Below are 14,849 nucleotides of genomic sequence, written 5' to 3'. Positions count from 1 at the left end.
TCTTTACCGCGTTGCTGCCTTGCATTTATTTCAACCAGTTGCCTGAAGGCCACACGAGTGCAGCCACAGAAACCACGGACGACGGATCATTCCATCATAAGTGGCGTAAATGGCAGCCGATGAAGAAAATAACTCTATCTTCCACGCGACGCAAGTTTCACACTTGCGAGAGACACGCCTTTCAGCTCGGTGACGGTGGTTTTGTAATTCGCGTCTGTCGTTTCCTCACACAAAACTTTGGACTGGCTTTGGCCTTGCCGGGTGAGGTGGCAACCGGTAGCCGATACGACCTTGATGTTTACGATGGTAATGATGATGGTCGGGTTATTTATCTAGCGATCGAAATCATTAGAGTTAATGGTCCCTCCATGTGTTCCAACCATGCGACATGATTGATAAACTAAATTGGAGCTATCTCTCCATGGGAAATTAGTACTAATTACGTATTCTCGGCAGTGTATGACGATAGCGTGCTTCTTTTGTTATTTTCTCGGACATAAGCAAACCTATTACGTGTCTGTCTGCTTACATTTATGCACTGCCTAATCCTCTATCGATTCACACCGAAAGTGTTCTTGAAAACTTTGTGGGAATATTATAACACCGCTTCGAACTAATCATGTCAGTGCGGCTATTGTCGGCAGTAACATTTTCTTCGGCAGCCCTTTCCATAAGAACTGCGAGTTAATCTGCTTTTCTATAGTCGGCAATTCGAAATCAGTAGCATTTCGAGCCGTATTTAGGGCTTTCAATGCTATTAATGGAACCCTTCGTTGTTGAGATTCATTTTCGCCGCTTTTATATAATGATATCTTAGACAGATTTACGTTTTGTGCTGCCTATCAACAATTTCCATGTCTTGACTTGATAGTACGTCTTTAAAACATACAACTATTCGACTTGTTCAGTGAAATACACATTTGAAAAACTCTTATCCTTATGCCTATTATGGATCCCGCCTGTGTCCATAGTAGGAATGTTTACAAATTTGACGTTTCCTATTATGGACCCCCCATTTGATTCCCATGTTATCCAGCTCGCTTCCGACGTGCCTATTATGGACCCACATGGAAAAGCCTATTATGAACCATCTTGTGTGATTTCATTTACAAAACTGTTCAAATATCTATATTTATGCACATCAGTCCAAATATTATGCCTGGAAATGCTGCCTATCAATGCAAACAAAGTTTTCCTGGTGGATTTTTATAGGAATAACGATTCTTTGAGTGTTCATTTTATGTGTTTATGTTAGGGGTCAAAAACCGGCATCAACTATCTATTTAAATCAGCGACAACGCTGGCGAAATTGTTTGCTCAGTCTCGAATATTTTAGCAGGGGGATGCTGACAGACCAAAAATCATCTTGTATTTTTTGAAGTATTTGCCTAGAAGAATACTGTGAATTTGGTGTTTCAATTTTGGTTGCCAAGGATAGTCGAATGGTGCCGAAGCCATGGTGACCAGAGGCGTAAGGGATTCCAGCTCATCGGTTCCACCACAATATTAAAGGGAATTAAGGGCAACTTCATCGGTGGTCCAAATCACTAGCTTGGTTCAAATTTTTGAACCATGTTGAAAATTGGAGTTTGCACCAGTGTTGCAAATGATGTTCCAATTTTATTTTATACCAGATTTCTGGCCTATTTTTTGCAACAGACCAACTGCCTAGTCAATTTTTGGTCGGATTTGGACCAAGATTTGAGCTGTTCCAAATCTGATTTGACATTTCTCCCTGAGCATGCTAGTCTAGGAAGTGAAGATGCAAAAATTTAAGATGTTTCAAGAATGATAGCGTTTACCAGGTTATTTCTCCGGGTAATCCTATAGGAATTCATCCAAGGGTTCCACCATGAATTTCTACTACAGAAAACTTTAGAAGGTCTTTCAGAAATTCTACCGAAGTTTAACAAGTTCCTTTGGGAAATGAATTTCTCCTTGGATTTCCTTCAGAAATTGCTCTGGGGATTTCTCTCAGGAATTCATACTGGGATTTGCTGCAAAAATCCCTCCCGGAAACCCTACAGGTATTTCCATCACAAATTTCTCCGTGGATTCCGCTCAGAAATTCCTCCGGAGATTTCTTCCTACAATCCTACCGGGGATTTCCTCCAGGAATTTCTTTCGGGGCTTTCCTCCGGGGATCTCTTTCAGGAATTGCTCTGGAGATTTCCACCAGGAATTTCTCTGGGAATTTAATTATGAAATTCTATCAGGCATTTTCTCCAGAACTCTCCGGGAATTTCCTTCAGGAGTTTCTCTGAAGATTTGCTCTAGTAATTTATCCGGGGATTAACTCCAGGAATTCCTCCTGGATATTTGCTGTGGAGAAGATGCCCGGATAAACTCTCCCAATTTTTTTTAGATAATTCATCCGGAGATTTCCTCCAGAAATTTCTTTGCAATTTGCACCAGGAATTTCTCCGGAGATTTCTTCTAAGAATTCCTTAAGAAATTTCCTCTAGAAATTCTTACGAGAATTTCCTCCAGAAATTGCTTCGGGAATTTCAAGAATTCCCTCGAGGATATCCTCCAAGAACTACTCCAGGATTTTTTTCCAGAAATTCTTCAAGGGATTTTTCAGGGATTTATCCTCCGGGGAATTCAATGATTCTTCCAGAGATATCCCCCAAGAACTCCTCAGAAGATATTCTCCAGAAATTATTCCGGGGCTTTCCTCCAAAATTTGTTCCGGAGATCACCTGTGGGGCCTTCCTTAGCCGAATGGTTAGAGTCCGCGGCTACAAAGCAAAGCCATGCTAAAGGTGTCTGGGTTCAATTCCCGGTCGGTCCAGGATCTTTTCGTAATGGAAATTTCCTTTACTTCTCTGGGCATATAGTATAATCGTACCTGCCATACGATATACGAATGCGAAAATGGTCACGTTGGCAAAGAAAGCTTTCAGTTAATAACTGTGGAAGTGCTTATAAGAACACTAAGCTGAGAAGCAGGCTCCGTCCCAGTGATGACGTAATGCTAAGAAGAAGAATAACCTCCAGAAATTCCTTCGGAGATTTTTTCCAAGAATCCCTTCGATGATTTCCCCCAAGAATTCTTCCGGGAATTTTCTCCAAGGGATTTCCAAAAGAAATTCCTGTGGAGATTTCGTCCAGGAATCGCTCTGGGGATTTCGTCCAGAAATTCTCCCGGGGATTTCATTAAAAAATTCCTCCGGGGATTTTTTCTGAGAATTCATCTAGAGACATTCTCCACAAATTTCTCTGGGGATTTGCAACCGGAATTTCTTCGGAGATTTACTCCAGGGAATTCTCTGGGAATTTCCTCCAGGGATTACTCCAGAAATATCTACCAAGAACTCCTTCGTTTTCTCCAGAAATTCCTCTCAGGATTTCGTCCAGAAATTATTCCGGGGCTTTTCTCCAGGAACTGCTACGGAAATTTCCTCCAGAAATTGTTCCGGCGATTTCCTCCAAAAATTCTTCCGGAGATTTCGTTGAGGAATTCCTCCAGAAACTCTTCTGACGATTTGCTCCAGTAGTTTTTCCAATTATTCCTCCGTGGATGTCCCCCAAGAACTCCTCCGGGGATTTTTTATAGTAATTCCTCAGAAGATTTCCAGTAGCAATTCTTCCGGGGATTTCCTCAAGAAATTGTTCCGGGTATTTCCTCCAGGAGCACCTCCGGGGATTTCTTCCTGGAATCCTTCCGGCGCTCCTCCAAGAATTCCTTTCGTTCAGAAATTGTTTTCGAGTAATTCATCTGGATTTGATTTAGCAATTCCTCGGTATTTCCTTTGGAGCTCCACCGAGAATATCTTTGGATTTCCTCCATAGTTCCTCCGGAGTTCCTCAAGCAATTATTGTGGAGTTCCTACAGGAACGCCTCCGGAGCTCCTCTAATAATCGCTCCGCAGTTCCCTCACCGAATCATGCGAAATTCCTCTAGGATTTTTTTAGGAATTCCTTCGGAATTTCTCCAGAATTTCTTTCGCAGTTCCTCTAGAAATTCTTCCAAGAATTCTTTGAAATTTTTTGCTTCTTCGGATTAACTCCATGGATTCTTCAGAAATTCTTCAGTAGTTCCTACAAAAATATTTCTTCAGAGTTCTTTCGGAATTTCCTCCACAGTTCCTATAGGAATTATTCCGGACCTTCGGAAACCTTCGGAGTTTTTCAAGGAATTCCTTTGGAGATCCTCCAAGAATTCCTACTGAGTTCCTTCGGGAAGTCATTCAAAGCTCAACCTTCAGATAATTCATTCAAATTTTCTTCATGATTCATCTAGAAATCGCTCGGGAGTTGCTCCAAGAATTCATCCGGTATCCCTCAAGGAATTCTTCCGAAGTTCCTCTAGGTGATTTTCCGGGAATTCCTTCAGATTTCCTTCAGGAAATACTCCAGAGTCCCCTTGACAAATCCTCCAGAGTTGATCTGGGAATTCCTCCAGGAATTCCTTCACAGTTCCTCCAAAGCTCCTCTGGAGGTCCACCGAGAATTTGTCAGCAGTTCTACCTGAAAAGTCTCCGCAGCTCAACCGAGATTTCCTTCGGAGCTGTGTCGGGAATTCCTTCAGAACTTCCTTTGAAGTTCATCCACGTACTTCTTCGGAGTTGTTTCCTGCAAAAACCTTTTTGCCATTTCTCATCATAATAGGCTGTTTTTATCACGTCAAACTGTCATGAGACGGCCTACTTTCCTGCAATGAATCATGGAGTGTGGTAATAGTCAATACCCAATTGAAACCAGTACCATAATGATTCATTACGGAACGTTTTCAAATAACGCAACTGTTTTGAGATGCGTAATAAATCATAACACAACATTTTTTCAGAAATTGTAAATCAATGGTGAATGCATTCAGATATTATTTCTGATACCCTGAGATGGTCTTCTACAAAATTGCAAAATAGTAGTTTGCGGAGCAAGTTGCAGAATGATGATTTTTACAGCACGAGTCGGTAAGGAAACATGGTTGTGTAATGATTCATTACGCACTGGTTTCAGTTGCGTAATGGCTATTCCCGCACTGCATACTTTAGTGCAGGAAAGAAAGCCGACAGATGGCGTGATGAAAAACAGCCTATTACGATGAGAAATTGCAAAATAGTCATTACGCAACTGAAACCAATGCTGTAATGATTCATTACGCAACGCTTTCTCATTACGCAACTGTTTTGAGTTGCGTAATGCATCATTACACAACATTTTTTCAGAAATTGACAAATAATGGTGAATGCATTTCGATATAATTTCTGATACCCTCAAGTGGTCTTCTACGAAATTGCAAAAAACGTTGTACGTAACTCTATTTTATTTTGGGAGGTCCATTTTTTGCACAAATTTGGACCAAAAAATGGATCACCGATGAAGTTGCCTTAATTTTAATACGTTCCTTACAACGTTTAGCGTAATCAAAACCACGGAGACATCTGGTAATTCACCGCTGAACGGAAGAAGCTAATTTTAGACCAACATTTTCAAACAAATCTTTGTCGCAAATGTGTGATTTGATCGGCTGTTACCTATATTCATTTTGTGAAGAGAATATTTTTTTTTATTTATTACAAATAGTCTTTCTTCGAAAATTTGACCAAGTATTCGACTGTTACTCTTGTTTCAGTAAGCTGTTCCCATCGCCCTTCGTCGCACTACATTGTAAAATTCAACCAACACCGAGTGGAGTATGGATAACAATCAAATAAGAAAATTTATGTAGAGAAATCAAAATCCCAAAAATTCTTTAGAAACCCCACCAAAACATCAACAGTAATATCTTCTGAAGTAAAATCAGAATCTGATATCATAAATTCTTGATCCATCATAAAAACGTGAAAAGAAGACAATTTTTAAGTACTCGTGATCCTTATATATTTATATGGCGAGTTCTGAAATAAGAAATTAAAATTTATTTGTTCTGAAATCAGAGATATTTTTTTTCAAATGATATCTTACAGTTGGATTTTTTAGAAATCATTTGAAGTTTTTAAACAGCTTTTGATGATTCTGGCATTGAGAGAGGAAAACAAGAAAATTATATTCAATAGCAAAAATGCCCAAAAACATGCTAAAAAGTTTGAAAGCGTGCACAATTTTAATTTAGTTCTCATGAGTCCAGTTGGAAATCAAGTTGCATGGGGTTTCAACATCTTTATCAGTCAACGTTCTCGTCAATTTTTAGAAAAGTGATTTGGACTCTTCCTGGTATAGTACTTATAAATTACATAGAATATCCAATGTTGAAACATTAAAACAAATGACAATTTTATTTAAACCAAAATCGTTGCAATACTTTGTTGCCACGATAAATGCGTTATACATTCAGGTTAAGTAAGATTTAGTAAATTCAAAGTTTTTTCTCTTATCGGTAGGTAAAATCAACTCATCTGTAAAAATTCTGAACTGCTACAGCAAATTAAATGTAACATATTGTTAACAAAATGTTCATAACAGCTTAATTTAGTTGTACCAAATTGGGATGATAGTGTTGCCTAACCCAGACTCTAATGTTTGAAATAACACTAATAAAGGAAGTAAAAAATCAACAATGTTTCTAGTTATTTTTTTCCGTACATTCAAGAAATTTTGTCCATCCGTCGATTCTCAACGAAACCATTAAATGATTGATGGTAAAGTATTTTCCAAAGATTTTCCCAAATTTTGAGAGAACTCCAAGAATTCTCCCAGAAGTTTATGAGGCAAACATTTTATAAATAAAATTGAAATCCTTTGGGTCTTAAAAGATAGGATTGATCTTCATCGCTAACCAGTTGAGTTTGATGTGGAAGATTGCGATATAAGCATAATTAATGATCAACATTAAAAATTCAGCACTTCTTCCTGGACATCATTATAGTTTTTATTTATCGGAAATGGTAAGCTTATGACGCTATCTGTCAGAATGTAGACAGTCGAAATCAAAACCTGCTCCATAGACTAAGAACTGGTTTTGAGTTCAGAATGGCTTGAACAAATATGCAAATCAACTGCAGTTATCGAATGAAAAACCAATAAGGAAGAATCTTCGATTTTAAATTTCAGGTTAACACACCACACTAGCTTGAAGCCGACTTAAGTTTTAAAACGTTACTCCACATCACGCCGTCAATGTCCACCCTACACAGAACGGTAAACACAGACAGTGTGTAAGATAGAGGAGTGCTAAAAAAGCTAAAAAAAAAATCTTTGTGTTGAAACGGTAAACACGCGGCGGTGTCAGTTTACTTGGTGGTGACGTCTCGGTCGCGGTTAAAGTTGTGAAAATGTTGAAATTTCACAATTTTTGTTTCAGCAACGTGTAGTTGTAGGTAAATATGCTCCGACCGAACGATGCCAACCAACAAAGACCAAACTCTAAGAGAGCTCTGAGTCTTTCTGGCTGATGGTAAACATTGATAGTCTGCAGGTTGAGAAGTGAGGAAAGGTGAAGAAAGGCGAGCCAATACCGTGGCGAATATATTGCAAAATTTGTAGGTAAGTACAATCGAAAAGCGTTGAAAGGTTTCCTGCGGTTTTCAACTCTTCGAGGCAAGAGTATAGCTCATCTCATATCTCTAGCAATCGAACAGCGGTTGACGCGTCGACGAATACAGCAGCAACTCAAAAACGACTGCAGCTACTCGCTCTCGTATGCGGTGATTTGAAATGTCAAACTTGGATACTAAGCCACTTGGAAAACATGTGGCAGCCAGCGGTTGGACTTGATCTGATCGGAACTAGTTTTTTTTTTCACTGTATCAAACTACTTCTAATTCTTGCGACACTTTAAGTACCAGTTGATCTTGAATGTAGACTCTCGCATTCTCGTGCAGCGAGTATCACTGCCCAGGTCAATGATTTTTTTTTATCGACCATACTGGTTGTGCGACCGGCAACCAAAATAAAACGGAGATAATTTTCATTCAAGCCATTGGAGCTTTTTTTTTATTCAGCTAGTCCATTCTGAAAGTAGTGTGTTCAAATCCCACCGTTCAAGGATTTTTAGATTGGAAATATTCTCGACTTTTCAGTGCACAAGCAGGGAAGATTCTCGAACCTCATGCAGGGAAGAGTTTGAACCTCAAAATTTGAACCAAAAATATTAGGATCTGGAGATGGTGTAAAGGGACTTAAGTTTTGAAGTTATAAAATTTGTCCTTCACAGAAGTTTGTACAACTTTAGTATCCACAGTTCAAAAGTTATTAAATCCTAATAAGCCAATAACTCATGAATATACATTTTATTTTAATTTCAAGTATTAAACAAGTATTCAATGACAATTAACTTCAATCCACGAAACAATTTCACACGCTCGTCACAAAATTTGCCTTGACGAAGTTCTCTTGAACCGGTGACAAATATGGAAATAATCTTACGTTAATCACACCCGGAGGTCTCAATTAATGGAATCTGATCATGGCAAACTATCACTTTGGAGTGCTGTTTAGTGGAAGCAGGCAAAGTAGCTAGGTACCTATCACCTTGCTGCAATCTGCCAGCCAGCCTCAATACGAGAAACAAGACTTTGAACTTTTCCACTAGCTACTAGGTACTGGCGCTGTTGTGCACCTTCTTAGTGGGAGAAGTGTTTGCTTGTTGCCATGTGCGTTGCGTGATTCAGCGTTCTGATTCGTTCCCAGCCTATTTATAAGACGGTTGGGTTCTCAGATGTGGAATGCACAATGTCAGTGGGGTTTCCCGAATCAGATTACTTTGTGCTTCGGTATCTCCTCCTCCGCCGCCGCCGCCGCCGCCGCCGCTTTAATTGGAGTCTGGCAGCACCATGGGCGTAGTCAAGGGGGGTCAGAGGAGGTTTCTGATAGAAAAAAAAACTAATTCGCAACAAAGTTTTGAAAAAAAAAATCATGATTTTTTTATTGTCATCAGCATTTATATTTACAATAAATTGCATTCATATTTATATTTATAAAAATATTGCTTCACAATACATCTTGAAGGATTTTTGAAGTTCATAAAAAACAGACGTCTTCCAAAGATCTTGCCAGAAATCATTCAAAGGTTTTGTCATCAGTCTGTAATGTATCTTGCGAGGACTTTGCTATAGATCTCAAAAGGGCAAGGATCTGTCAAGATATAATAAGATAAATTCATCCAGGAATTCTTTGGAAAAAAATCAAGGAATTTTGTAAGAGATAGTTCCACATATTCCTTAGGTATTCTGTCTGCAATTCTTAACAATATTTTTCTTAGAATCTCTCATGATTTTTTTCAGTAATCACCTCAAGAATCAAAAAAAAAGTTCCTTGCTGGGAGTACTCCAAATTTCTCCATGCAGCCCTCAGCAGGAAAGAACACTTTCGGCAGTTGTTGAACGTAGAAAAAAAGTAAGAGGTTGTTTCCGAGATACGACCGCCAAGTTGACGTTGGATAACGCTAGCTTCTTCTATTTCCTAGCTTGAGACCGTCACGAAATTATGAAAGAATTGTACTGCTAAAAATCTAATCAATTGTCACACTATTTGTTGCATGTCAATTCTCACTTGTTATGGACATTGTGTGTTATTATTTGGTTGGTCCAGTTAACTGTTCAACACCGATAGAACTGGTTGATGGAAGAAGAAACATGAGCGTTAAAACTTACTCTCCAAACAAATATTCCGGTTGAACGTTAGGTCCTCACATGACCCACTTAGATTGGTTGCTCTAGTGGGTTCCGAAGCCAGTTTGAGGTACTTCTCCAGTGCCTATTGGCATGGTCTCCTTTTGATACTCGAAGAATTTCCGCGCCATGAAGAACTTCGTCTGCTTCGTAGTGGTATCTGGGGACGGACGGCAACTTCAACATCGATTTGAGCAAAGAGGAGAACATGGAGTTCGCGGACTTAAAGGAAAAGTACCCCAACCCTTTTTTTTTTTTTTTGGGGCCCAGATAGCCGTAGCGGTAAACGCGCAGCTATTCAGCAAGACCAAGCTGAGGGTCGTGGGTTCGAATCCCATCGGTCGAGGATCTTTTCGGGTTGGAAATTTTCTCGACTTCCCAGGGCATAAAGTATCATCGTACCTGCCACACGATATACGCATGCAAAAATGGTCATTGGCATAGTAAGCTCTCAGTTAATAACTGTGGAAGTGCTCATAAGAACACTAAGCTGAGAAGCAGGCTCTGTCCCAGTGGGAACGTAACGCCAGAAAGAAGAAGAAGAACCCCAACCTCAAACTGACTTCGGATCCCACTAAAGCAAGACCATTACTACGACGATGGCTCGTATCAATCGGACTGCCCATAAGTCCACTGGAGGAAAGGCCCCTCGCAAGCAGCTGGCTACGAAAGCCGCTCGCAAGAGCACCACAACCACCGGAGGAGGCGAGAAGCCGCATTGCTATCTGCCGGGAATGGTTGCTCTGCGTGAGATTCGTCGTTACCAGATATCGACGGAGCTGCTGATCCGCAAGTGCCTGGTTTGTAGTTCAGGACTTCAAGACGGATCTGCGATTCCAGAGCTCGGCCGTCACGGCTCTGCAGGAAGCGAGCGAGGCATATCTGGTCGGTCTGTTTGTGGATACCAACCTGTGCGCAATCCATGCCAAGCGTGCCGAAGGACAGCCAGCTGGCTCGTCGTATTCGTGGCGCTTAAATTGAATTACAGCACGGTTTCAAACAAAACGACCCTTTTTAGTACTACACTAATGCATTCCACGTAAAAGAGTTACAACAAGAGACATTTCATTTAATTATAAATTTTAATTTCGGTTGATTTGTTTTCAATGGAGAGAAATGCCAAACGAAGTTTTACCTAGGTTCCCGTCGCTCGGGTCGGGCGGCGGTAGCATTTTTGTAGTCTTCTCTGTGTGCGTATTTCGATTCGATCGACACTTTCATACCAAATCAAAACATCAACAAATCTGTTGCCGATTAGTTTTAGCTCTTTGTTCGAAAAGTTGATACTGATCGCTCTAGCATGCATGTAAAAAGCGACGATTATAATCGTTATAATTATAACGGAATTATTTAATCATCGCTTAATGCGAGGCAAACCGGGATGGATTCTACATTCTAGTGTCGTCCGCAATTTATCCGACTCATGCCCACAGGGGAATTTATTTCTTGGCACTGTGATTCTCGAAAAGCATTATTTGGCCCTGATCACCAATCACCAGTAATGTCGCTCGTCACTATTCTCATAACTCTTTCAAAATGAAACTGTCGTCCTGAAAAGGACGGTTAGGGGTAGTTTCCTTAGATCGAACTGGGTTTTCATTCCATTGTAAAACAGAAACACACCAAAAGATTACCGAAGAAGATTCAATTAAAATGCGGTCGGTAATTGTATGCTTCCTTGTCCATCCTTCGTTTCTATGGTTTGCTCATTCGATAGGCTAGCTAGATTGTGACGAATATGTAAAAATTATTCCAATAGGAGTCCTTCTCCGGTTGCTAGCAGTGGTGGAAAGAATCATGCCGTTTACGTAAAATGAACCAATATGAAGCAGGATCCACGCTCACACGCTCACGAACCAACATCGACCGATTTGGTCACAAATTCTTGCATCGGAGAACCAGAACAAAACAAATGTAAAAAAGAGCGTGATTGCTGGATGAGCAGAGTCTGCTCACAGCCGTTCTTTTTTCCATTAATAGCTATTTTTGTGAATAATTGGATGGATTACGATTATAATAGATAGATTACAAACTCATGTACGACAGTATTGAGAAAATTGACCGATATGTGGTGTTATTGTAGAAATATCACAGGGAATCGGACGCGTGATTGCATGTCAAAATAAAATGATGCGATGCCCTCTACAGTATATGTGTTCGGGCGATCGTGAGCAAAGAAAGCAAGAACGCAATCGCACAAAATGAACCACCGATGCGGTAGCATTTTTCTGGTGTGCATGAACAGACCCTGTTCACCGTTTTACAGCACTGGTTGCTAGTCGACGATTGACTGATGCGCGCGTCGCTGATTGGAGTTTGGCTGGCTTCGACTGAACACGATAGAATAAAGAGCAAGAAGCAGACCGAAAGGGGCGTTTCCCTTTGAATGACGAAAGTGGCTAAGATATCGCTCAATGATGTCTGTGTCAGAAATACACAAGAAAAATGTGCTTTTTTATGGAAATAAGACATACCTCGATATTTCCCAATTTTTCAATAGTTTAGTCATAAAAATCAATAGTTTTCATTGGTAGAGTAGATTCGTAGAAAGATTTCCAATCGATTGGTGCAAGAATCTTGAAATTATATCCGGGCGTTTGTAAGTTATTAACAGTCAAAATCTAACCACTTTTCGTGACGCGAGCGATTTTTCGTTTTTAGAAATTGTACCCCAGTATGTTGCCGTAAGACGTTATCCAACGTCAAAAAATTGGTCCAAAGTGTTGTACAAGACCTTATGGGTAGTATGAAGAGAAAGGTTCGTGCATTTGTATGTGGAATAAAAATTGAATAAAAAAAACATGGGAAAATATTCATAACATGTTTCATTTTACGCCCTGAAAGTTTAAAGATGATTGATTGATCGTGCGAATTTTGACAAATATTTGTGTATGTCACAATTTGATTTCGCATACCCTTTAAAACATATTAGCAGTACACTTAAACAATCTTCGAGTATAAATTTGAGAGTTCAAGAAGGAATATTGTAAGGTACCTGTTCAGAAGTTCGATATATCATAAGTTGAAGTTTTAGAAAGATAATTATCGAATTCCAGGAAAAAAATAAGAATTCGTTGGAATGGTTTTTGGAGGAATCTATGAAATCATATAATGCAATACATCGAGGATTTTCTGAAAAAAAATCTTATTGAAGAATGTAATCAATGGTACATAGGTATCGTATAAAATGTTTTCAGTGAAATTTGAAAATGACTTTTTGAGGCCGCTCACCGCCCTCTGATGGAAACCCAGGCTACGCCCATGGACATCACCTCGACCACATTCCACCTATAGATTTTCATGCTGATTTTAATGCATTTCTCATTTTGAAATAATCAGCCAATGGGGTAGGGAGTTGAAACAAGCAGAAAAATTAAGCAATTTGCAACCGCCAATGCAGCAGCACTGTGTACCGAGACTGGAGCGATCGAATCCGTTTCGATTAAGCTGTTGTTGTAGCGCGATACAGTCAGTGGATATTGAGGTTGGAAGCGGCAAATTTGCGGAGTTGAATTTTTCGGCTATTTCAAGCGGCTTTTAACTTCAGAGGAGAGCGAATTTCAATCGGTTGCGCCGTTCCGATTTTACGGTGAAGTCGATTACATGTTGGCTGAATTGTGAATTGATGCATTGTGCTGCTAAAAATAAGTATTTTAAAGAGGCTACTTAAGCATGGCGCAATTCCAGTATATCTAATAAGATATTTGAATCATAATTTTGGTACAAAAAAAGTCGGCTCTGAATCCCAGTTCAAAAACACAAATTCTGTTAGAAAGGATAGAACAAACTATTCAATTGATTCTTAAATGTGTATTCTGTTTTTTTTTCTCTCATTTTTCTAATGATCGGAATCTTGTGAAATGATTGTCATTGATAAGACTTACCGAATCGAATACTTGAGCAAACTAAGTCTTTCATATGCGATTAATATTGTTCCATTAAGCTACTTATCATCAACCAAACAAGAATGACACCTTTTCTAATTTTATTCATGAGCTGTAAGCTGAAGTTACCGGTTTCATTGCCCGAAGAACAGGAAACGGATCTGGCTCTGATAAAGGTTGCAATCATTTCAAATTCCACTAGAATCCGATACTGTTTTGGTAGATTATAAATCTGCTCTCAATTGCCACAAATCACTGTGGAGTAATTACCAACTTATTCGACCTTAGTTCATATTCAATGTTTAAAAATTAATTTATACTGCGCAACGGATTTGTTTAACAAGGTTTTTTTTATTAAAAGTAATTTTCCATTTTCAGATTTCAACACTTTTCAGATTGGATCGTTTATTATTAACATTTAAGTTTCAAAGTTGTCAGGAAAAGTACGTTGAAGTCATTTTAGATTCCAAGTTATCCTAAGCATCTCTGAATGAATTCCAATTCGAGAAAAATGTCATCGAATTTATATTAAATGGATTTTCATAACTGACATTCGATGAAGCTTCCTTTAGATAAATTTATGGACGGTTTTCCAGTACAAGCAACATTGGAATACTCTTTAATGAATGTTCGAATCCTGTGAGCAGAATCTCAAATAGAGAAACTTAAAAGTAGATGGAGTACCGTGTACCTTTTAATTCCGCTCCTAAATGCTTATCTTTGACAGATACGCGTATTTCGACTACCACTTGCAGTCTTCTTCAGTGTCAGTTACTCGTATCTACTCATGGATACGAGTAACTGACACTGAAGAAGACTGCAAGTGGTAGTCGAAATACACGTATCTGTCAGTCAAAGATAAGCATTTAGGAGCGGAATTAAAAGGTACACGGTACTCCATCTACTTTTAAGTTTCAACATTGGAATAGTTTGGAGTCATGTCGTAAACTAATTTTAAACATTACTAATCCATCTCTAGGGCAGGTAAAGTGTTTCATAAATCTATTGAAACAGACTTGCTGTCTGTTTAGAACGTTGTGGAACTCAAGGATTAGTTAATGGCATGATTCAAGTAGAACTACAAGAAGTTCTGTATAAAGTCACATTTTGAGAATACTTCAAGAAAGGATTGCTGGAGGAATTTCTCATTTAGGGTTTCTTAAAGAAACGCTCTAGCTCTCTCGAGTTTCTCTGGAGCTTCTATCTAGCTATGATAAAACCTCAGGCCTTCAATCAATCGGAAATAATCCACACCATAAACTGAACCAGTTATTCAGCCGAAAATTTAAAGTTAATTATGTTTTGGACTTTTAAAGTAAAAAGAATTAAATGTAACCCATTGTGCAACGTTTCATACAAAAGTTTATAATAACTACGAATAATGAGGACGTTGTCAGAAACTTTTTTT

General features: G+C 39.1%; 1 protein-coding gene and 1 pseudogene across 4 annotated transcripts in view; one reads left to right on the top strand and one right to left on the bottom strand.

The window, feature by feature from the left end:
- Positions 1 to 14,849, bottom strand: part of LOC5566203 (ABC transporter G family member 23) — a 242,732-nt gene that overhangs the window by 67,656 nt on the left and 160,227 nt on the right. The window lies entirely within an intron of this gene.
- Positions 10,110 to 10,568, top strand: LOC110679579 (annotated as a pseudogene).

Source organism: Aedes aegypti, chromosome 1 (genome assembly GCF_002204515.2).
Source record: "Aedes aegypti strain LVP_AGWG chromosome 1, AaegL5.0 Primary Assembly, whole genome shotgun sequence".
Lineage (NCBI taxonomy): Eukaryota > Metazoa > Arthropoda > Insecta > Diptera > Culicidae > Aedes > Aedes aegypti.
This window is presented reverse-complemented; position numbering and strand designations above follow the sequence as displayed.